The following is a 25756-nucleotide window of genomic DNA, read 5'->3' on the forward strand; positions in this document are numbered from 1 at the left end:
TGTGACAAGTAAGGAGAAACACCAATAAGTATACCATAATTTCATAAAGAGACAAGTTTTATCATGTCATCCAAAATCAAAATAATAATAACTGCTATAAATCACTCAGAGAATATGACCTCTGTACAAATTTTCCATGTCATGAAGTTCTTTCAGATTTCTCCATGAAGACTTTGTTTTTCTTTTTTTTAATCTAATGGTCTGTTGAGACATACAGGGCATCTTGAACTATACTTAGGAATAGCTGTTTCTCCCAAACCATTGTGAGCTACAGCTATTGCTTAGAAACACACCAAAGCTTTCTCATATAAAACTTTCTCATGAGTAAAGACAGATCTGTGGTGGCAAAACTCATATGTAAAAGCAATTTTCACAATTTTTCCACCTTTTTCATTTTGTCATATGCGAGAGAGTGCATAGATGCTGGGAGCAAGGAATGAAAGAAGTGTCATTCTCTCCCTCATCTAAAAGAGAGACTTAAGATTGGAAGAGAATGAAAACTGTCATACTAAGAAGTGTGATTTCAGATTAATGGGTTGAGAGAAAAAAATAAAGGGGTTGAGAGAAAAAAATAAAGAATGAAACATGACTGAGCATCATATTAGCCAAAAATCAATTACAAATATAGTGGCAAGAATGAAATATTTACTGAAAAGTAGCTTTGACCAATTTTAAAGTAATAAATGCTCATCTTAAAATAATTTGTGAAATACAGATAAGTATAAGGAGGAAAATAAAAGTCACTGGCAGTTCCATTGAGATAACTGGTGTTGACATTTTGTGGTATTTTCTTTTAATCATTGTTCTTCAGTTTTATATGCAAAATATATGCATGTGTCCTTTACTGAAATGAAGCCAGAGCCTATACACAGTTTTATGTCTGGCTTTTTTTCAATTACATATATCATGAGCATTTTCTTCCTGTCATTAAGCATTTCTCAAAACTATGGTTTTTGCTTGTTACATTTTATTCTGTTCTATGGGATTCTAAAACGCCAAGCCTTTTCCATGCATGTCATTGATAAACTAAAAGCACCTTCCACTTGGAATACGTTGCATAGCTGATGGTCTCTAATTAACAGTTGCTTCACTAAAGTAATGGTTTTTTCTGGCAAGACCCACATAGTTCCTACACACGCAGTCCAGGGGAAATTGGTGATACAGATGTAGGTGATTTCACCAGCTGAGGATGCAAATGACTAAACCTCCCCAGTGGTGACCAAACCCTCCTGCTTCCAGAGTGTTTGAAGAAGCCTATCTATGTCATGTTAAACCTCAAAATCTTTTTTCAGATCACCCTGTATTATCTGTCTAGTAACTGTTTTCCTTTTTAACTCCTATGATGGAATACACACTACCCCTGACTCCTAAATCTTCAAGATTACTTTCTTGCCTCATTAAATAAACTCCTCAAATCTTACCTCTAAATGGTTTCCCAAATTCCTAAAGTCATCATAAATTTTATTGAAATGAAGATCTTAAAACTATCCTTGCTATGATGTGAAATTGATTTCCTCATAATATTCGCAATGTAGATGTTTGGTAATTTCATATTTCTATGCTTTTGTTTATGTGCTTTTTAGTATTTTCTTTTTTTGTAAAGATATAATCTACTTACCGTTAAGTGGGCAGATTTGTGCTAAAATTAAAAGACTGCTCTTGAATTGTTTCATGCACATGTGTGTATATGCACATACATATACCAAAATATCCCTTTTAATTCCTTTCCTCAAATTTTTCTCAAATATCCTTTATAGTTATACCTTCACATATCATTCTTGGTCTCAAATACATTCAGAAAGTCCCATCTTTGTTAGAACTAAGCAGGGTTGAATCTGGACAGAATACTGGATATTAATCTGGGAGTCAAATTTGGATTAAAAAGGAAATACTTCACTTGATCCCATAGACATTTTAAAATATTGCATGTTCCACTCTACAGTGATTATTTGCATGGCTGGTCTATTCACATGATTAAATCACTGCTGGTGGATGTTAGTTGAAACTGTTGAATGAATGTATTGAATATTCTCAATGGATTCAATATAATATGATAAGCTGGGTTGCTAGCAAGGACAGATTGGGAGACAGGCCAATGCCAAGATAAACTCATTGTCCTCTAGGAGCTGACAAGATGTTAATATGTATCTGGAGAAGAATATGTGCATCATTTATGAGTGAAAAATACTCTTACTATACAATGAAATCCTTTACATTAAATTTAAAAATAGAATAAAGACAATTCTTAAAACAAGATATGCAAGTGAATAATGAATAAACTTAATTTCACTAGCAGTCAGAAAAATGCAAAACAAGTAACTTCAAGATACCATTTTTTGGTCATTCTAATCCTTTTGTGTTGGTAAATCTTAAGATGATTGATAATGTCCTTTATTGCCAATGGTGTGGGGGAATAGACATTCAAAATTTGGTGGAGAGTGACTTCTGAACATTTCAGGAAAGAAAATTGCAGATATCTTTCATAATTAAATGTTACAAAAATAAACTCTAACTCTGCAGTCCTACTCTGGGAACCTATAAAAAATAAAAAAGCACAAGAACAAAAATATATAGAAAATTTTATTTTGTGTGATATGGGTTATCACATTACAGTAAATGGTGGCATGCCATATGCCTATTAACAGAGAAGTGACTAAATAAATTGTGGTAAGGTTGCTCAGTAGAATTCCATTCCATTATTGGAAAAAGAAGTTAGGTCTGTAGATGTTGTTGTGGAAAAGCTATAGAATAAAGTATATAATAAATAGAAATGTACACTTGTGTATTTCAGCACATATTTATGTATACCTTGTAAGAACATTGAAAAGGCTATATAAGTGCAACAGACTCAGGGAAATATGGATGAAGCTTACTAGAGGCCAAATATGAGTTAATATTGACTCAAGCAAGCAATAAATACTGAAACTTTTAATGTGCATAAAGCTGTGCCAGACCCTAGGGAAAACATGGATTTATGACATGTAGCTACTGATCTCCAAACAGAGTTGAAATCAAGTTAGAATGAAAGTGAACCCATATAAGACAATATGAACAGGAAAGAAGAGTATATTTTTACATGCTGGATTTTATGGTCTGGACTCCAGGTGTGATAGAAATTGGAAGAAGAAGTCAATCTAGAAGAATGGAGATGGGCAGAGGGGCAGTTTATGGTGAAAGAGGACTCAAGTAGTGTGTAAAGAGTTATTTCTTCTTCCTCTGCCTTTCTTCACTTTAGACTTTCACTGCTGTGTATCTGACCTCATTATTTGCCCTTGCTTGCCATTTTTGTTAATACTTCATTTGTATTTGTATCTGGGACCCCAATGAATTCTCAATGGTGCTTTTGAGCCCATTCTTAGCCAGTCTCTAGTGAACTACTCAAGCACAGTCTCCATCTTTATTGACAAGGGTAAACATGACCAACCCTGTAACATTCAGTCCTCAGGGCTCATATCTGGGGTGAGAATTCAAGACAGACCCTCAAGGTGAGTGTAATTCATTCTTCCTGGGTTGTTAGAATGAGCAAGGGTGATCCACACTGGTGACATTTTTCCATTTTCCATTCAGTTCATTATGATTACACAGCGCCAATTAAATGATTTTCTCTGCAGTGAGAGGGGGTCATTTTTGTGAGTGAAGTTGAACGTCTGCATAGATCAGCATTATTGTCAATCACATCCACACTTACATACATTTATATGCACACTCACAAGTGCAAAGATGCAGTTTCAAACTTAATTAAAAATAGAAAGCCACCTAAAGTGTGGCAGTGTTTCCCCCGACTTCAGCATGATCTACCACTTTGACAAAAATTCATAACTCTCCTGCAATAGAAAATTCTACCGCACAGAACCATTTTATGCAGCAATATAGGTACTTAAAATATTCAGCAACTTTCATCCTGTTTTGCCTCTTGGTACATGAGATTTTTATGTATTTAATAGTTACATATGTTATATATTTTAAGCAGTATTTTTTACTAATGGTCCCCAATAGTACATTTTTCTGAAACTCTAACATCTGTGTTTTGTTCTTGCAGCTTATGACGATAATCTTACATTGGGCACATCTAACCATGGAAAGCAGGTTAATGAATAATTTTAAAAAGTGACTGGATCCAATGATGAAGGCATCCAAAGTCATCAAGTCCTGGTGACAGAAATGCCTCCTTCCTTGCTTTTTGAAGGGCAATTCCAGATAGGAGCCATGAGACTCCTGCTGTGGCCAGGCCTGCAGCAGGTACACAGAAACTCGGAGGACAGGAACCGTGGGGAATGTTCATTTTTATTTATTTATAAACTTGCAGCTCCACATCATGTAAAATTAACACCTTTAATGGGCTCCTGCCTCAGTTGCTTGAAAGAAGGGCTTTCACCAGCCAAGCCCACCCACCAGCATACAGATAGCATCGCTGTGTGTTTGCCAGCTTCATGGAGTCTACCTGCTGAAGTCACACTTGCAATCAGCTGGTCAGCAAAGGTCTGTCCCATTAGAGAGAACATTCAGGAAGTGGAGTCCTTGGGGGTTTTGCGGCTGAAGAGATGAGTGATTACCTGGAAGCATAAATTCCTTTATCTGGTTAATGAAGAGATTTACTCCAACATTCATTTATTATAAATTGGGGGTGGGGTGAACAGCTTCGCCCATGTGCCAGCATCCAGAGGGTCCCTTTCCTGTAAGAGTTCATAAATAATCAATGTTTACAATGAAAAGGTTTTGTAAGCATTATCTTTTCCTGTCATAAAAATTCCCTTATGCTTCTAAGGGAAAGACCAATATAATTTGCAAAGATTCTGGAACCAAAATGGCTTTATGCATAAGTGTTTGGGAATTTGGAGAAAGAACTCACCTTTCACTCACCCATACCATTGCTCCTTCTTCAGTGCCAAAGGTTTTAATCTAACTTTTTTTTTAAGCATTATTTGAGTATAAACTCTTGGTCTGGTGAAGTGGTTCAAGTGGTAGATCAACTACCTAGCAAATGTGAGGCCCTGAGTTCTAACTCCAGTTCTGTTAGAGAGGGAGGATATGGTTAAGTCATTCAACAAACATTTGTGTGCTTATTGAGTGCTGCATATTGCATTTGGTAGGCATACAGGCTCTGGAAGATGTCATGGTTTAACAAGAGAGAAACAGTGACAAATCATTAAAATCCAACTTAAGGCATTCTAGTTGAGGCCAGAGCTGAGTGCTGGGGAATACAGAGGCGAGAGCAATTAATATTTCCTGAAGAAATTGGGATTGACTTCAGAGAGTAAGTGATATTTGAGTTTGAAGAATGAGTAAATACTTATCAAGAATATAATTCCAGGTAGTTTCCAGGGAGTCGCTGGGCACAGGTGTTAATGATAACATGCATTTGAATGCTTGCCAAATACCAGCTGCTAAGCGAATGCACTGTGGAGCATTTCAGACACGTACTATATAGTCCCGCTCCTAAGAGAGGAGGACTAGCCGTATTCTGTGTGTGAGAAAACAGAGGCATGCCAGAAGATTAAATAACTTGCCCAATTTTGGAATTCAGACATTGGTGGATTTTCTCCTCGGCCCATGCCTTTGCTTTGATCCTGTAGCATTTGTGGCTACCTTTTCTAGAGCTGTGAGGGAGTTTGACCAGTGGGAGAAAGGTGAAACAGATTTTGAGAAGTTTGAAATTGAACTTCATCCTGTATCCTGTGGGCAATGGGAAGCCATCCAAGACATTTAAGAGAGAGAGATAGAGAGAAAGAGAATGGAATGTGTTAAGTTTGCATCTTAAAAGAACACAACTGTGTGACATGTGGAAGATGAACTTCAGAGGGCAGGGAGGGTGGAATGGCAGGGCAATCTTCCTGTGAGATATAAAATAGACCTAAACATGGACCTGCCATTGATTGTGCTGTAGAAAAGTTGAACATTCTATGGTTTAAGATTTTATAGGCTTTGGAGGTCCTGCAAGTTACTAGCTGTGAATCTTAGGCGAATTACTTAATACCTTTCACATAGTTCCAAGGCAAGCTTCAGCTCCTCACCCATAAAACGAGGATAATAAGAGTATCTTCTTTATCAGATGGTTGTGAAGGTACAATGAGCTAATAGTCCAGTAACGCAGTTGTACTCTGCTAGGTTCATTGAAAATTCCTGATGATTGACAGCTATTATTCTGTGAACACCATCCAAAGAAAGTTAGTTTATCAGACTCTTTAGCAAGTTCCTGGTAAGTGCACTCAGCACTCACTAATGTGTACCGAGGAGGCAGGTAGAACAAAAGTGTAAGAGGGTAACAGTCTACAGCATCTTCTTGGAGGGAGAGCTGGGCCCAGAGACTGTGTGATGTCCAGAGCAGGATGGGAAAGCAGAAAGCAAAAGAAGCTTGAGGGCCCTCCTTCCTGACATGGCTTGAGATGAATTTACACATCACCTAGATAAATGTTTACATTTTAATAACACATTGTGTTTATTTTGATTAATTCCAATAATTAATTTTGCCTTTTTTTCCCCTCCATTTTACCCTTTCCTCTCTATTCACTGTGATGACATAAAGTTGGTCTATTTTATAAATGTAAAATAAATTATAGTTCAGGTAATAAATGGATATTACAAAAATTGTAAATATGGTCTGAAGCTGGGGACATATGGCATTAAAAGAATGTGGCCTTCTCCAAGGCAGAGACTTCACTGGGTACAGGACTCTGTCCCTGGTGTATAGCCTGGTGCCTGACAAATAGAGCTCCATAGACATTTGTTTCATAGAGCCATGTGCCCTGTTAGTGCTAAGGGAGCACTTTGACTGAGTTTTAGCACCAAGCTTAGTCTGCTGCTATCCTCTTGATTTGAACAAACAATATAGATTCTAAATTTTTAGGGAGTAATGTATATTTGCCAAGGTTACACCAAATGTGTGAAAGAGATGTGTGACATTCTGTGTAGTTTTCAACAGAGATCCTCATAAAATGATGAGGAAGGAACTGTTAGTCTGAGTCACAGAGACTTGGATTAGAGTCCTTGTTCTACTGTGCATAGCCACATAATCTTGGAAGATTTATTTACCCACGCTAGAATAAGAATAAGCTTCCTCATCTGTAATATTGCCATTTGATAACAAGGGTATCTGAACTCTTTGAACACTTATGGACACAAATACAATGATGGGAAATACAAATAATACAAACCATGGAAAGTACTGGCATAGGTTGTCACGAATATTTAGCTAACACTTATAACTTTCATATTGAGATCATGCCAGCTGTGATGGCTGGAAGGTATGGTGCACAGCTTATGTCTGTTCTGAGAGAGAGTGATGGTTTCTTCTCTTGCCTGGCACATAATCGTTTGCTGAATAAATTGGTGAACAACTAAACCTTGGAAGAGGAAGTGGAGGGAGTTGATATTAGGCAGTCAAAGCTTTCTAAACAAGACATCTTGTGTTTGCTAAGGAGAAAGTAAATGGCCACTCTCGTTTAAAAGGGTAGGTAGACTGTCAACAGGACATTAGCCAATATCACCTTCGCTTTTTCACATTGCCAGGAATAGGTCAGGTAAAAGCAGGGTAAGAGTGAGACACCTCTAAGTAAAAGGCAGTTGGGGTAGTACAGGCAGTGGCAAGAGTAACAACTCCTATGGTGTTACAAATCCAGACTCTGAGAAGCTGGATTAGTTACTCATCTAAGAAATGCAGTACGTCTTTCTATGCAGCCTCAAACATAGCATTGTTTATAAGATATGAAGTGTATTTTGACCAGGTTGGCCATGTGTGTGTGTGTGTCCATTATCTTTTTTTTTTTTTTTATTGTTGTGCTAGGTTAGGCATTTACAAAGGTTGCTACAATATATTATATTTGAATTCACCCCTTCTGTTGTTCTCCTTTATCCCCCTCCTTCCCTCCTTCCCGGGATATTTTCAGCAGGTATCATTGTTTCCATTTATATACAAGTGGCCTTAACTTTCTTTTACCTGTGGCTTCTTCCTTTACCCCCAGGCTCCTGATCTGCATTCTCATAAAGTATTTTACATTAGAAAATTTGCAATATAAGTTCTTTTTCTGCACTTTTGAGATGTAAATTTTCTACAACTCTAAAGGTTTTCTTAAGGAAGTAGTATCTATCCTTTTGAAATGTAATCCTGGAAGGAGTTAGCTCCCCTATTTCCCATCCTTCAGAGAGAGGAGCCTAACTTCTATAATGGCCAATTAGCTAACGCAAAGCCTCATCAATTGACCCATTTCTCCACTCTGGGCCTGAGAGGCCAGCCAATGTAGAAGTAAGGTTGTTGTTGATGTTGAAAAAAAACTATTCCTCTGAAGAGTCAAGTAATGAGATGCCCAGGATCTGAAGTGGATTTAAAGATGAAGAATTCAGGGAGATTCCAAGATGGTGGCTAGAGGGAGGAAGCAGAAAGTATGCCTCCTATAGTGAAATCTTGGAGAGACGCCTGAGACAAACTTTGCAGGCATAATCACTGAGAAGAGGCAAAACTTTGACCCCTCCACACCTCCAGCCGGTGCAGAGAATCTCCACTTCACGTTAAATGGAGAAACAAGGAGGGCCCCCGGGCTGCCAGTCGCTGGAGCCCAGACGGCTTGGGAAGACACGGACAAGGTGAGCTTCGCGGTACTGCGGTACTCCCACAGACAAGCCTGGGCCAGAGCAGCATAGCCCCCTGGACAGACTGACCTCCACCCGGGGAATAAAGAGAAACTGAGTAATAAGCAATAAGAGCAAGAAAGACACGCTGGAAAGAGGGTGAGGCACCCTGAGTGCTGAAGATTGGGGGAAGGGAATCTTTCCCAGGACTGTAAATAAGCCGGATGGGCCAGAGAGGCTTTGGCAGGAGCAGGGGTGGGGCACGCGCCCAGCAACCAGAAGCAGGAAAGCTGGTGAGAGTGGCGGAGGGAGGAAAACTACACAGGAGAGGGGGGAAGACCCACCTCCCATGTGAACTGAAAACAAACATGGTGGCCGGCAGGAGCAGCAGCACCGCCCAGTAATCAGGAGCAGGAAAGCTTGTGAAAGTGGTGGTGGGAGGAAAACTTCACAGGAGAGGGGGGAAGACCCACCTCCCACATGAACTGTAAATAAACACGCAGGCCTGACAACGCAGGTGCAGTGTCACCTTTCCCAGTGCTTGGAAAGGGGAAAGCCTGTAGCAGAGGCTCCTGCACAGGAGAAATCTGAACAAACAAAGCCTGCAGGGCCAGGTGAGTGCTAAGCTCACCCCAGAGATCTGCATAAATAACACCTCCAGCAACAGCAGGCTGACAGCAGCGGGCAGACAAGCCACAGCTGCAGATACCATTCACAGAACTATCTCCAGACTCTTTTTTTTTTTTCTTTTTCTCCCTACCTTTGATGAGAGAACAAACAAATTACACCTGCAAGTGGAAAAACTTACTGAAACTGTATTGCATTTGAACTTGGGACACTTGGTGGGTTTTTTTTTTTGTATCTGTGTGCAGTTTTGTTCTACTTTATGCGTCCCCCTTGATGAGACAACTACAGAACAACATCTGAGGCACCATCTCCACGATTGGAGACTGAGATGGACACCCAAATTATTAAGACAGAAACTTCATTGCATTTGAACTTGGAGGGTTTTTTGTTTTTTTGGGGTTTTTTTTGTTTTGTTTTTTAATTTTCTATTTACCATTTTATTTTAATTCATTTTTATATATAGATATTTCTTTCATTTACTTATTTTTTATTTTTACTCTTATCTTAATTTTTTAAAATTTTTTAATTTTCAATCCTCTCTCTGTCTCTCTAATGTCTGTTCAGCTTACTGTCAATTAGTACACTAATGCTCCCTGTTTATACCTTTAAAACTTTCTTGTCTGAAACCTTGTTCTGCTTTCTCCCCCTTGTCTGTGTATTTGTTTTCCCCTTTTCTTTAACTTCTTGCTTTCCATCTCAGCTCACCCTTCCATTCTAAATATTACCATTGTTATTATTACAAGCTAGAAAATACTTAATTACACACAGTACAGGGACATAACAACACCAAAGACAATGATGGGAAGACAAAAAAACAGGGAAACCAGTTTCCCACAGCAAAAAATTAGTACAGGAACCAGAGGGGAATGAAGAAAACAGAAACTCAGATCCAGACTCCAACAAAATGAAGATAAACTATGCCAAAGGACCCAATGAAGCCCACAAGAATAATTTAAAAGAAGACATACTACAAGTACTCAATGAGAATTTTATAGAGATGATACTGGATAGGGTCAACCAAAATGTACAGGAGACACTCAAGAAATTCCAAGACAACAAAAATAGAGAATTTGAAAAAGTAAAAAAAGAAATAAAGGAAACCATAGAAGCACTGTATAAACACCAAAGTGAAAGAGAGATTACGATGAATAAACGGATAAATGAACTCAGGACAAAAATAGACAACATTAAAGAGGAAAACAGCCAGGATATGGAAAACCTCAGAAAAAAGAACGAAACAGAACTGCAAAACAAAATAGAAGGCCAATCCAGCAGAATAGAACAAACAGAAGACAGACTCTCAGAACTTGAAGATGAAATGGTAATTAAAGGAAAAACTGAAAAACTATTAAACAACTCAAGACCTGTGAAAAGAAAGTGCAAGAACTCACAGACTCCATCAAAAGACCAAACTTGAGAATCATGGGGCATCAAAGAAGGAGAAGAGGTGCAAGCGAAGGGAATGCGTAATCTATTCAACAAAATAATAACGGAAAATTTCCCAAATCTAGAGAAAGATATTCCCATACAGATGCAAGAGGCCTCCAGGAAACCAAACAGACCAGATCAAAATAGAACTACTCCACAATATATCATCATTAAAACAACAAGTTCAGAAACTAAGGAAAGAATATTGAAGGCTGTAAGAGAGAAAAAACAAGTAACATACAAAGGTAAACCATCAAAATCACAGCAGACTTCTCAACAGAAACATTAAAAGCAAGAAGAGCTTGGGGTGAGATCTTCCGGGCACTGAATGAATAACTTCAACCCCAGGATACTCTACCCAGCAAAACTATCATTCAAAATAGATGGAGCAATAAAAGTCTTCCATGATAAGCAGAAACTAAAACAATATGTGACCACAAGCCACCACTACAAAAGATTCTTCAAGGGATTCTGCACTCAGAAAATGAAACCCAACTTAACTATGAAAGGACAGGCAGCACCAAATCACAGGAAAAGAAAAAGCAAGACAGTAGAGAGTAACCTCAACATAGGTACACACAATCAAACCTTCAAACAACTAAGACAACTAAATGACAGGAATCACCACATACCTATCAGTACTAATGCTTAATGTTAACGGACTTAATTCACCCATCAAAAGGCACTGCTTGATGAAATGGATTAAAAAGGAAGATCCAACGATTTGTTGCTTACAGGAGACCCATCTCACTGACAGAAATAAGCATAGGCTTAGGATGAAAGGCTGGAAGATGATTTACCAAGCCAATGGCCCCCAAAAACAGGCAGGAGTAGCAATACTTATCTCTGACAAAGTAGACTTCAAACCTACATTGATCAAACAAGATAAAGAAGGACATTCCATACTAATAAAAGGGGAAATAGACCAAAAGGAAATCATAATTATCAACCTGTATGCACCCAATGTCAACGCACCCAATTTCATCAAACATACCCTGAAAGATATAAAAGCATATATAAACGCCAACACAGTGGTTGTGGGAGACTTTAACACCCCATTATCATCAATAGATAGGTCATCCAAACAAAAACTCAATAAAGAAATCCAAGATCTAAAATATGCAATAGATCAAATGGACCTAGTTGATGTCTACAGAACATTTCATCCAACCTCTACACAATATACATTCTTCTCAGCAGGCCATGGAACCTTCTCCAAAATAGATCATATCCTAGGGCACAAAGCAAGTCTCAGCAAATACAAGAAAATAGAAATTATACCGTGCATACTATCTGATCACAATGCAGTAAAAGTAGAACTCAACAACAAAAGTAAAGACAAAAAACATGCAAACAGCTGGAAACTAAATAACTCATTACTTAATGAAGAATGGATCATCAATGAAACAAAAGTGGAAATTAAAAGGTTCTTGGAAGTCAATGAAAATGAAAACACAACCTACCGGAAACTATGGGACACAGCTAAGGCAGTCCTGAGAGGAAAGTTTATAGCCATGAGTGCATATATTAAAAAGACCAAAAGATCCCAAATCAATGACCTAATGATACATCTCAAACTCCTAGAAAAACAAGAACAAGCAAATCCCAAAACAATTAGAAGGAGAGAAATAATAAAAATAAGAGCTGAAATCAACAAAATAGAAACCAAAAAAACCATACAAAGAATTAATGAAACAAAAAATTGGTTCTTTGAAAAAATAAACAAGATCGAGAGCAATTAGGCAAGAAGAAGGAATAAAAGGAATACAAATAGGTAAAGAAACTGTCAAAATATCCCTATTTGCAGACGACATGATCCTATACCTTAAAGACCCAAAAAACTCTACTCAGAAGCTTCTAAACATCATCAATAGCTATAGCAAGGTAGCAGGATATAAAATCAACATAGAAAAATCATTAGCATTTCTATACACTAACAATGAGCAAACGGAAAAAGAATGTATGAAAACAATTCCATTTACAATAGCCTCAAAAAAGATCAAATACCTAGTTGTAAATCTAACAAAAGACCTCTACAAGGAAAACTATACACTTCTGAAGAAAGAGATGGAGGAAGACTATAGAAAGTGGAGAGATCTCCCATGCTCATGGATTGGTAGAATCAACATAGTAAAAATGTCTATAGTCCCAAAAGTAATCTACATGTTTAATGCAATTCCCATCAAAATTCCAATGACATTCATTAAGGAGATTGAAAAATCTACTGTGAAATTTATATGGAAACACAAAAGGCCACGAATAGCCAAGGCAATACTCAGTCAAAAGAACAATGCAGGAGGTATCACAATACCTGACTTCAAACTATATTACAAAGCAATAACAATAAAAACAGCATGGTACTGGCACAAAAACAGACATGAAGACCAGTGGAACAGAATAGAGGACCCAGATATGAAGCCACACAACTATAACCAACTTGTCTTTGACAAAGGAGCTAAAAATATACGATGGAGAAATAGCAGCCTCTTCAACAAAAACTGCTGGGAAAACTGGTTAGCAGTCTGCAAAAAACTGAAACTAGATCCATGTATATCACCCTATACCAAGATTAACTCAAAATGGATCAAGGATCTTAATATCAGACCCCAAACTCTAAGTTGGTAAAGGAAAGAGTAGGAAATACTCTGGAATTAATAGGTGTAGGCAAGAACTTTCTCAATAGAACCCCAGCAGCACAGCAACTAAGAGATAACATAGATAAATGGGACCTCATAAAGCTAAAAAGCTTCTGTTCATCAAAAGAAATGGTCTCTAAACTGAAGAGAACACCCACAGAGTGGGAGAAAATATTTGCCAACTATACATCAGACAAAGGACTGATAACCAGAATATATAGGGAACTTAAAAAACTAAATTCTTCCAAAACTAATGAACAAATAAAGAAATGGGCACGTGAACTAAACAGAACTTTCTCAAAAGAAGAAATTCAAATGGCCAAAAAGCACATGAAAAAATGCTCACCATCTCTAGCAATAAAGGAAATGCAAATTAAAACCTCGCTAAGATTCCACCTCACCCCTGTTAGAATAGCCATCATCAGCAACACCACCAACAACAGGTGTTGGGGAGGATGCGGGGAAAAAGGAACCCTCTTACACTGTTGGTGGGAATGTAAACTAGTACAACCACTCTGGAAAAAAATTTGGAGGCTACTTAAAAAGCTGAACATTGATCTACCATTTGATCCAGCAATACCACTCTTGGGCATATACCCAAAAGACTGTGACACAGGTTACTCCAGAGGCACCTGCACACCCATGTTTATTTCAGCACTATTCACAATAGCCAAGTTATGGAAACAGCCAAGATGCCCCACCACTGACGAATGGATTAAGAAAATGTGGTATCTATACACAATGGAATTTTATGCAGCATGAAGAAGAACGAAATGTTATCATTTGCTGGTAAATGGATGGAATTGGAGAACATCATTCTGAGTGAGGTTAGCCTGGCCCAAAAGACCAAAAATCGTATGTTCTCCCTCATATGTGGACATTAGATCAAGGGGAAACACAACAATGGGATTAGACTTTGAATACATGATAAAAGTGAGAGCACACAAGGGAGGGGTGAGGATAGGTAAAACTCCTAAAAAACTAGCTAGCATTTGTTGCCCTTAACACAGAGAAAATAAAGCAGATGCATTAAAAGCAACTGAGGCCAATAGGAAAAGGGGAACAGGTACTAGAGAAAAGGTGAGATCAAAAAGAATTAACCTAGAAGGTAACACCCACGCACAGGAAATCAATGTGAGTCAACGCCCTGTATAGCTATCCTTATCTCAACCAGCAAAAACCCTTGTTCCTTCCTATTATTGATTATACTCTCTCTACAACAAAATTAGAAATAAGGGCAAAATAGTTTCTGCTGGGTACTGAGGGGGTGGGGGGGAGAGGGAGGGGGCAGATTGGGTGGTAAGGGAGGGGGTGGGGGCAGGGGGGAGAAATGACCCAAGCCTTGTATGCACATATGAATAATAAAAGAAAAAAGATGAAGAATTCAATGTCTCTTCCAAATTTAGCTTAGTGAATTCTGGAAATTAGTTAGATAGTTTAATTAATTAATTTTGTTTTTTTGGTTAGCCCAGGCTGGCCTCTAACTCATGATCCTCCTGACTCAGCCTCCTGAGTGACGGGATTATAGACATGCACCACCACACCTAGGTACCATTTTGTTTTTATACATTGTTCTGATTTGACTTCTTGCTGAATTAACTTAAGTTTTGAGGGTCATATCATTCTTTCCTATAAAACCTCTTAATGGCTTCTTTTTTACATGTTTTGAGCTCAGGGCCTCCTACTTGCTAAGCAAGTGATCAAGCACTTGAGCTAATCCCCAATTCTTTCAAGTTTTAGTATTTTTCAGATAGGGTCTCATGATTTTTGCTTGGGCCAGCATCGCACCAGTTTCCTCCTACCTTCTCATTGCATATGGTTAGGATTACAGGTGTATGCTACCTTTCCTAGCCTGTTTTTAAGACAGGGCCTCACTGACTTTTTACCCAGGTTGACCTCAAATAATGATCCTTTGCATTTGCCTCCCAACTAGCTGGAATTACAGGAATGTACTACCATGCCTGGCTTTCTCTTTAACTTCTGTATACCTTTCACCCTCATTGAAACACTTCGTGGTCTTGTCTTCATCTCTCCCTCCTCTTGTCTAACTGCTCTCCTCTCATGTTTTGTGAACCAACTGTTCTGATCTGCCTGGAATCCTCTGGACAAGCTATGTGCTCTGCTTGCACTGCATTCACTGTTAGCTTTATCGTAAAGACTCTTCCTCTGTTCTTCACCTTGTAAACCTAGATGATCCTCCTGGAAGCCTCCACTTATCTCACAAAGCAGAACTAGAATCTCATTTCTGGTGCCCTTAACCATCTTGTTCATGTCTCTATGACATAAAACTCATAATATGAATCAAAATCTTCTGCTTCTGCTTTGTTCATTGTGTACATTCCCAGCAGAGTTGCTGGATCAGAAGTGCCAGAGTACACTTCTGAAGTAACTTACATGTGAGCACCATCAAGAATTCCAGCTGAAATAAACATTCTTTCAGCAGTTCATGAAACTTTCTCCAAAAAAAATCATATTTTAGGACACAAAGCAAGTCTCAACAAATTTAAGAAAATTGAAATAACCCCCTGTCAGATCACAATGGAATAAAAGTAGAACTCAACAACAAAAGAAACCACAGAAAACATTCAAACTCATGGAGACTGAACAGCACATTGCAGATGACCAGTGGGTCATTGAAGAAATAAGGGAAGAAATAAAAAAGTTCCTAGAATTGAAAATGAAAATACAACCTACCAAAATCTGTGTGATATAGCAAAAGCAGTGCTAAGAGCAAAGTTTATAGCTATAAGTGCATACATTAAAAAAAAAACAAACCCAGAGACTTCTCAAATAAACAACCTAATGATGCATCTTAAGCTTCTAGAAAAATAAGAACAAACCAAACCCCAAACTAGCAGATGGAGAGAAAGAATAAAATCAGGGCAGAAATCAATGAGGTAGAGACAAACAAACAAACAAACAAACAAACAACAACAAAAAAAACTATACAGAGAATAAATGAAACAAAAAGTTGTTTCTTCAAAAAGATTAACAAAATCAACAAACCCTTAGCCAACATGACAAAACTGAGCAGGGAAAAGACCCAAATTAATAAAATCAAAGATGAAAAAGGGGACATAGCCACGCATACTAATCAACTTCAGAGGATCATTAGGGAATACTTTGAAAACATATTCATGTAAACTGGAAAATCTAGAGGAAATGGATAAATTTCTAGATGTCTATAACCAACCAAAATTGAACCAAGAAGATATTAACCATCTAAATAGACCAATAACAAGCAATGAAATTGAAGCAGTAAATAAAAAGTCTCCCTACAAAGAAGAGCCCAGGATCCAATGGATTCACGGTGGAATTTTACCAAACCTTTAAAGAGGAACTAACACCAATACTCCTCAACCTTTTCCAGGAAATAGAAAGGGATGGAAAACTAACCAAACTCATTCTACTAAGACAATATTACACTCATTCTAAATCCCAATAAAAATGCAACAAAAAAAGAGAATTTGCAAAAATTCTTAGCAAAATACTAGCAAACAGAATTCAGTAACGCATCAAAAAGATCATACATCATGACCAGGTGGATTTCATTCCAGGGATGAAAGGATGGTTCAGCATACACAAATCTATAAATGCAATACAGCATATAAATAGAAGCAAAGACAAAAACCACACGTTCCTCTCAATAGGTGCAAAAAAAGCTTTTGACAAAATTCAGCACCCTTTCATAATAAAAGCTCTGAAGAAACTAGAAATAGAAGGAAATTTCCTTAACATAATAAAGGCTATGTATGGCAAGTCTATAGCCAACATTATACTAAACTGAGAACTGAAATCTTTCCTGCTCAAGTCAGGAATGAGACAGGGATGCTCACTTTCCCCACTCCTGTTTAATATAGTTTTGGAATTCCTAGCCAGAGAAATAAGACAAGAGCATGAAATAAAAGGGATTCAAATAGGGAAGGAAGAAATCAAACTATCCCTATTTGTAGATGTCATGGTCCTATGCCAAAAAAAAAAAAAAAAAACCCTAAAAATTCCACCAAAAAAACTCTTAGAAAGCATAAACTCTTTTGGCAAAGTAGCAGGATACAAATCAATATACAGAAATTAATAGCCTTCCTATATAACAACAATGAACAGACTGAGAAAGAAATCAGGGAAACAATCCCATTTATAATAGCCTCAAAAAACATAAAATACCTAGGAATAAATTTAACAAAGAACTTTTCAATGAAAACTGTAAACTCTCGAAGAGAGAATTTGAAGAAGACATCAGAAGATTAAACAATCTCCCATGCTCGTGGACTGGCAGAATCAACATTGTGAAAATGGCTATACTCCCAAAAGCAATCTACATGTTCAATGCAATTCCTATCAAAATTCCAGTGACATTCTTCACAGAGATAGAAAAATTAATTCTAACATTCTTATGGAAACTACTCTATGGGACTCAGGGAAGGAGGAAAAGGAAATGATAGAGCATCAACAAGATCATAACATGTGTGAAGGTAGAGGATATAATGATATGTATTGAAAGCAGCTGAACCATGGGGGGTGGGAGGGAAGTGGTAAGAGAGAGTAATGGAAGGGGTTGAACAGACCAAAGTAAAGTACACCCACAGTGAGGATACGTTGAGAAATCCCTTTGAATTATTGACTTAGATATTAATAATAAAAGACAGGACGGTAAAATAGGAATAGTGTGTGTGCATGTGTGTGGAAGGACTTATGGGAGAAGGAGGGAGAAGAAGGAGAATAAGGTGAGGGAATGTGGTTGATGGACTTCATTTACTTATATGAAATAGAACAATGAAGCCTCTGGCAGTTGGGGCAGGGAAGGAGCTGAGGGGGAAGAAATGGTAGGGTGATCTAACCAATATACAATATAAGCCTACTTGCAATTGTCACAATAAATCTCCCTTGTACAATGAATATATCCCAATTAAAAATATTAAAAAAGGAATTCCAGCTGAGTCTACAAAGTAACAGAAAGATGGGTGTGCTTCTAGCACAACCCAAGAGACCTACAATGAAGACCAAGATCCAGTAGATGCTATAACAAGGGCAGCAATTTCCCTGTGGCTTCTGGACTTCAGCTAATTTTTATCAAGCCTTTTCTAACTCCAGGGAGTCAGAACAGTGCCAATCATGAATTTTTCTAGAGGCAGAGACGGAAAACTTGTTGATGTCAGGGACCTTGAGAGCTAGCAAATGCAGTGAGAGGGTTTGATTTGGGGGCACAGATTAGTCAATGCAATGCTTACCTGAAAAGAAACCTATTTCATGACCACAGGAGTTCTTTTTTATCTATGTTTTACTTGTCTGGTCTCTTAGCCAACCTGACCCATGTAGGCCACGCCTACTGTCCTGAATTCCAGTGTGGAGTGAGGGCAGCTGCTGCTGGATTCTTTCCTTTGATCTTTTAGCTCTCTACCTGTCATCATTGGCATCTTCATGTCTGTAATACTCCTGTGTTCCATTCTTTGCTTCTCATAGATTCTGGTGAGCTTCGGTCATTACATTGAAAACCAGCTGCTCTGCACACCATAAGTTGGCCATCCCTGCTGAGAAAGAACATAAAAATTTCAGGTGCCAGGAGTATCTTTTTCATGCTACGCACAGACTGACTCGCTGCGGTTTTACATGTCTTGTTGAAATGCTTTAAGCCCCGGGCAAGGTGAGATAGTAATTTTGTGTGTGTCATTCCCACAGTGATGCTTGAACTGGTGCTTGAAATATTACAGCACCCTGGCTTTTTCTTTTTTGTGTGGTGCTGGGGTTTGAACCCTGGGCCTTGAGTTTGCTAGGCAGGTGCTCTACCACTTGAGCCCATCTTATGGCACATTCTCAATTAGTTTGCTTGGTGGTTGTTCAGTGTCTTCATCCTGATGACTGACCGGGTAGCTGTAAGAAGTAAAAGACTGTGCACTCTCTTGAAAGCAGAAGCTGTATCATATTTACCTTTTAATTGTCAGAAACTAGCAGAGTTTCTGTTTCAAGGTTAGCACTGACTGAATCCAGTTTTTAGATTCCTGAATAGGAATATATTATAATTTTTAGTTCAACAAAACATTTGCATATATTAAGATGTTAATAATATTGCAGGCATTTAATTATCAAACAGGTTAAAAATTTTGGTCACATTTTTTTTTCCAGAGATCACACATGCTTTTATAAAACAGGGGAAAAAAATCACCAATTTTCTTATTTTTCTTCTTTTAGCAGCATTTTAAAATACTTCCTCAGATGAATTTCAGAATAGTTTTGTCAAAATTCCTTACTAACAAATTCCTACGGGCACTAGAAATGCATTAAATCTGCAATAGATTTGGGAAGAACCATCATGTTTACAGTTTTTAATTTTCTCATTAGACATAATTAATCTTGCCAATGAAGAAAGTCTTTCTTATTCTCCTAAAAGGCTTGGAAGTTTTCCTTACTAAGACAACTCCAAAAGGTGTATTGCTTTTTGCAGTGTTGAGTTGTGATTAAAAACATCCAGTCTCCACTGTTTAGATACCACTTCAGCTACTGAAGTGCCAAGTCCTGTGTCTTTCCTCCTCCCAATCTCTACTGACTTGTGGAAGCACCAGGTCTTCAGAGACTGGCAAAACTGTGAGAATCCTTGTCAGGTGGAGCTCCTGCTCTTTCATCAATGTTCTGTTTAGTACAAATTGGAGAATTTATTTTTACCCTGCTTCTGGACTGGTGTCCTAGTGAGCATAGGAAGGTTCTATAGAGATTTCTATATTTATAGGACTGGGAAACAAGAGTGGAAAATGAATGAGTAGAAAATTGTTGTCAAGCTTTGATAATCTATTCTAATTCTGATAATCTATTCTAATTTTGATATTCTAATTTTGATAATCTATTCTAATTTTCCCCCTAAAACTTTTGACAGTGGGTAGATCTGATTTTTTTTTTAATGAATGGATTCATCTTGTTAAATAAATTCGATTTCACAAGCAAGTACAATAGCATTGGTTGTCAAATATCACTTACTTCAAAAACTTTAAGAGTCTACAATATGATTCAGTCATGATGAAGTTACTGAATGCAGCCCACATAGCCAATCTGCAGAACTGTGATCAAACAAATAGGCATAGTTTTTAAGTCACTTGAATTTTGTGGTGATTTGTTACACAGCAATGGATAGCTGATTATAGTCTACTTATATAACTTCCATAGCCTAGGAAAAATAATATTTGAGAATAGTAATCATTAAATAAATATTTATTAAACACATTATTAAATAAGTAAATAAATAAATATTATAAACATATTTTTTCTTAGTCAATTTTCAGTTTTTTAAAAAACTCCATCTTGAGTCTTTGAATATTGCTTTTCTCCTACACTGCTGTACCACCTGAAGTACACCTCTTTTTCATTCTTTTTTGGGGGGCAGTACTGGGATTTGAACTCAGGGCCTCTTGCTTGTTAGACAGGTGTTCTAGCACTTGAGCATGTCCCCAGCCCCTTTTGCTTTAGTTATTTTGGGGATAGAGGTTCACAGTCTTACCCAGGCTGGTCAGGACCACAATATTTTTATTTATGCTTCCCACATAGCTGAGGTGACAGGCACATACCATAACACCAGTTATTGGCTGAGATGGCTCTCCCAAGCTTTATGCCCAGGCTGGCCTTGAATGACAATCTTCCTGATCTCTGCTTCCCATGTAGCTAGGATTGCAGGTGTGCACCACTGTGCCAGACCTTGACATATACCTTCGTAATAGTAGCAGCACACTGAATTTTAGTCGTTTACGCATGTATTTCTTTATATTATGAACAATCTGAAGGCCAGGACTGCTTACTAGTCATCTCTGTATCCTTCGTGTTTGCATATGATGAATATACTTTGGGATTTTAGAAATCTGAAGTTTTGATCCTTGGGAGATCTATAGGTTGCAGTGATTTTGAGCCCTGGATGAAAATTAAAAGCACCTGAAGCTTTAAAAAAATACTGGTACCAACTCTTATTTCAGTGATCAATTGAGCGTCTCGGGGATAGGACAGCAATACTAATGTGCAACCAGGGTTAAGAACCTGTGGACTTAAAAGCCCACAAAGTTAAGAAATGTTCCTTTCTGATAAGGACAACTTATAGGAAATAATTTGGAATCACTAAATATTCTAGGTTTCCAAGATAAAATGTGAGTATAATCAAAATGCTAAATATTGTACTGCAGCATGAATGCATGATGCTGTATAAATTCTATGACAATTCATAATAAAATTGTGTTGTTTATGATATTGGACAAAAAACTATATAGCTTTTGTTTTTCCTTTAATTTTAGAAATCAAAAGCCATAAAATAGTTATTAGAGATGTTTTAAAAATTTTTGATCAATGCCATTTTCATTTCTTTTTTTTGAATCAAAAATTTTAAGATATTTCAGTGTTTGCATCTTTGTGTTGATTCTGAACATTTTAAAATAGCCCCTTTAAAAAACTTTCTGCTCTACAATAGCTCATTTAGAACAAATGACTCAAGATTACCTTTCACATGAATATTTACACTCTAAGATCTCACTTTGACAACATTAGCTCTGTGTCCTTAGTTCTTAAACAACCAAAACATATTTATAGACTGATTATAATGCACCTTTTCCCATTTGAATTCACTATGATTAAAAGTTCACAACCTTGGTTACATTATATAATTTGAGAAATAACCAACAATGTCCCTAGTGATTAAATATTCAAGTTTGCAATTATTTTGTAACTTTTGTTCTCTACTTCGCTCACTCTAAAAATTATCATAAAATTTTGAAAGATGTCCTCAGTGTAGAATATGTCCATAAAATATTAAATATTCAATTTTCCTCTATCATGGCTTGAAAAATTCATAATTACATGATGATCCACATAATAACTCATTCTGAAAAGTCATATATGGCACTCCCTCTGTGACTGAGTTAATAATTTACTGCTGTGTGGGATTTTCACTCTGCACTGTTAGTCTTGGGAACATTTATTAAGCAAATGTTCATTTGCAAAGATCAGGATGTGAATGAAGAGGGTAAGAATTTAATGAGGAGTGACAGACAGGTGAACTGATTCCATATAGAACTTTAGTACAAGGAAAAGCAGAGAGCTTTATCTTCTGTTGCCTCGATAGACACCTGAAATGAAATATAGAAGACAGAGGGCAGGGGGAAAAAATGATGCTCTCCTGCAGGGGCCAACAGAGGGATAAATCAAGGGAAGGGAGCAGTGCAATTCCGGTCATTTGAAAAACTGCCATTGAATTTGATGCTTTAGCTTACAGAGTAGCGGCAATGTGGACTTTTTATTTTTAAATCACTAAATGCTGTCGAAGAGAATATTTCATGTTTTCTGTTTTTCCTCTGTTATTAGGAATTTTCATTGACAATAGCTTGTAACATGTAATAAAAGGTTAAACAGAAAAAGAAGTGTCCATGGAACTGGTTATTTGGGGGCTCAGAATTACTTACAGAGACAAAAATTGTTATGTAACACCTTGAAATAAACCTTAGAACAGAATAATCCTTACTCTCTTATTGGGTCAGTTCTGTGGAGATAAATGTGCAGTATCAGTGAAGCAAACAGTTTGTGTTTGATTTATTGGGCAATTACATTATATCGGTAGGTAACTTGTGACTTTATCTGTCTGTGTTGCCTTGTTCAGAGGTTGGAATATTCTCAGTAGTGAGAAGCCATCAAAGGACCACCAGGGAAACTGTCCAGCAGTGTGGTGAGACCTTATAACATTGAATAGATAACTCTTAAGTCGTCTTAAAGTTCTTCTTGGACTATAATGAAGGTTAAATAAATGCATCAATAAATAAAACTACAATAAAATTTCAGTACGAAATAAGAAGCCACACTACAAATGGTACAGAATCTAAATTTTAAGTTGTCCTTGCTGAGGGAATTGTGAGTTTGCCTGAATTTGTTATAGTAAAGTCATCATCCTAAGAAAGTCTCAGTTTTCAATACTGCTAGAAACTGGAAAAAGATTTATAACCAAATTCTTTATATCATAAGTCAATTTCCTCATCAAAAATATTAGATACCAAGGTCTAAATGAGGTCAGTTTCAAATGCCGGGCAAAAAACACAGTACACGATGGTCTACTCTAAGTGATTCCTCTGACTATAAATTTCAAGATGAAGCAAGATAGAATTTTAATCATTGCACTGAAAGAAAAAAAAAACCCAAACTGATTGTATCTCTACTTAAAAAATTGTTAAAAGGATAATAATATTAACAGTGGATGTTGGAAAGACATTTTTCTTAGACATCAAGTACATGAGTTCATAATTAATACGTGTGCTTGTATGATAATAATAAAAGCATGAATATGTATATGTAAAATATATACTCCATATATATATATATATATATCATCAAAAGTTAGCAACAATATGAAGTATAAATTTTTGTAACTGCAATGAAAATATTTTGTAAGATATGTAAACTGGAAACTCCACCGAGTTGCTCAAAAATTATTTGGTTAAAGGGTAAATACACCTTGTACACCATAATGAAAATCTTATAGGTAGGGGTGGAGATTAACACTTCAGGCTGTCTACAGAATATTAATAAAATTCAATATATTTTCTAAAAGGTATAATTTATATTTTGTGGAAATGAGGCCCTTTTCTAATAAAATTCTTCTGTCCTTCATTCTGTTCATATAATTTTGCTATAAATCATCCTGTAGGAATTTTTCCCCTAAATATTCATCTCAGGGAGAACCTATTTAAATAAGCCCTCTTAGCAAGATCTTTCAGAATTAAAATTATACCAGGAGCAATACTTCATCCAATATGTTTCTTTCTATAGAATTTCCTTTTGCCTAAAATAATATTTTTGTTGAATTACATTATGTTAAAATTGTTGATTTGAGGTGACTTTGATCATAAAGAAACAGTGTGCTAAAAGATCAACAAATTATCCTTTGTCTTTTTAATTGTACCACTGCAGCTCTTTTCTCTTCCACATCTACATATATAGTGAGAAAAACCTAAGGGCATTTATTCTCAGCTTCACTGCAAAGAAGAATAAGAGAAAAAAATTGCTGCAGGATATACTAGGTTTCCTTGGCTTCTGGTAAACTACAACATTATGCTATTTCATAATCATTTGAAGCTAATTTTACTCCTCTGTCTGGTAGCCATTAGAGTAAATTCTTTTATTTTATTCCTGATATAAATATAATAAGCAATTTGATTTCTTAGGATGTAAGACACAATATGGAGACTAGGCAGTCATATCAGGCATTCACACACATATGCACACACACACATTTATACGAACATTACACTAATGTCAGGAGCTATATAAGGTTTCTTATGCTGGAGTGTCCCTTAATATCATTACAGGATGGTTCCATGCGTAAAACCGATGCTGCAGAGCTCAGAGATGGCTTTTGATGGTGTAATTAGCAAATCTCTAGCTTTGTAAATGAAAAGGTCCTTGTCAAGAAGCATTCAAGTGCTCTAAGTAATCTGTTTCTTCTATCTGTTACCACCATTTTCCATAAGAAACTAAGGTCTGGTCAGGTTAAAGTGACTTGCCATGATGACACAGCTCAGGGTGTTGATTTCTGACACAGCAGGACTTTACATGACTTTTGTATTACATGACAGACAGTCATCTTTCTGTCAACTAAACTTTTTATTTTCTTGGGTTCTCAGGGGGCCCTCACATCACCTCATTGTCTAGAAAGAGATAAACCAGGAACTCATATTAAATGTATGTATTTATTGTTCATTGTGGGATATATGTGGGATATGTGCGAGGTGTTTTCTGGGTATAGTGAGGCTTCAGCATATTGAGAAGGATGAATATAGGTTTATCAATCTTCAGTGAGTGGGGAAGTTGACCTCAAACACTTACAATATCATGTAAGAAGCACGGAGGCAATAAACGACTCAGTGAATTTAGGAACTCTTAACTTTGGGCTGAGACAAAGAATGGCAGGCAATTATGGGCAGAACTTGGCACTGAAGAAGTAAGCAGGGCAGGGTCAGGTCCTGAGGTAAGTTGAATTTCCTCATGGAGACAAGGGGGAGATATAGTTACAGTTTTCAGTAAGAGTTACATGAGATTTTTGACATAGTAAGAGATCCCAGAATTGGTGCAGAGGAGGGGATAAAAGGTCCTGGTTGACATAGAGGCAGGCAGATCAGTTATTGCAAATTGCTATAAGAAATGAGGATCTGCAGAACTCAGGCAAAGGTGGTACGAAGCAAAGTGACTTTTGTACATATTATAGTGAGGGTTAATCTTCTTATTGTCAGTAGTTTCCTTTAATATTTTAACAAAATTAGCCAGGTTTTTCATCTGTCTTAGAGATGATTAAGAATGTTGCAGAAAGACAGCATGTCAGGAGACTTTCTGTTCCAACTAACAAAACCCCCAGGAGAAACAGCTTAAACAAAGGATAATTTATTTCACATAGTAAGTTCTGAGTTTGGACACCTCCAGGTGTGGTTAATCAGGAGCACAATTATGACATTCAGGAAATTTTTTTTCATCTGGTCTACCATCTTCAGTGTCACCTATCT

This window comes from Castor canadensis, chromosome 10 (assembly GCF_047511655.1).
Source record: "Castor canadensis chromosome 10, mCasCan1.hap1v2, whole genome shotgun sequence".
Lineage (NCBI taxonomy): Eukaryota > Metazoa > Chordata > Mammalia > Rodentia > Castoridae > Castor > Castor canadensis.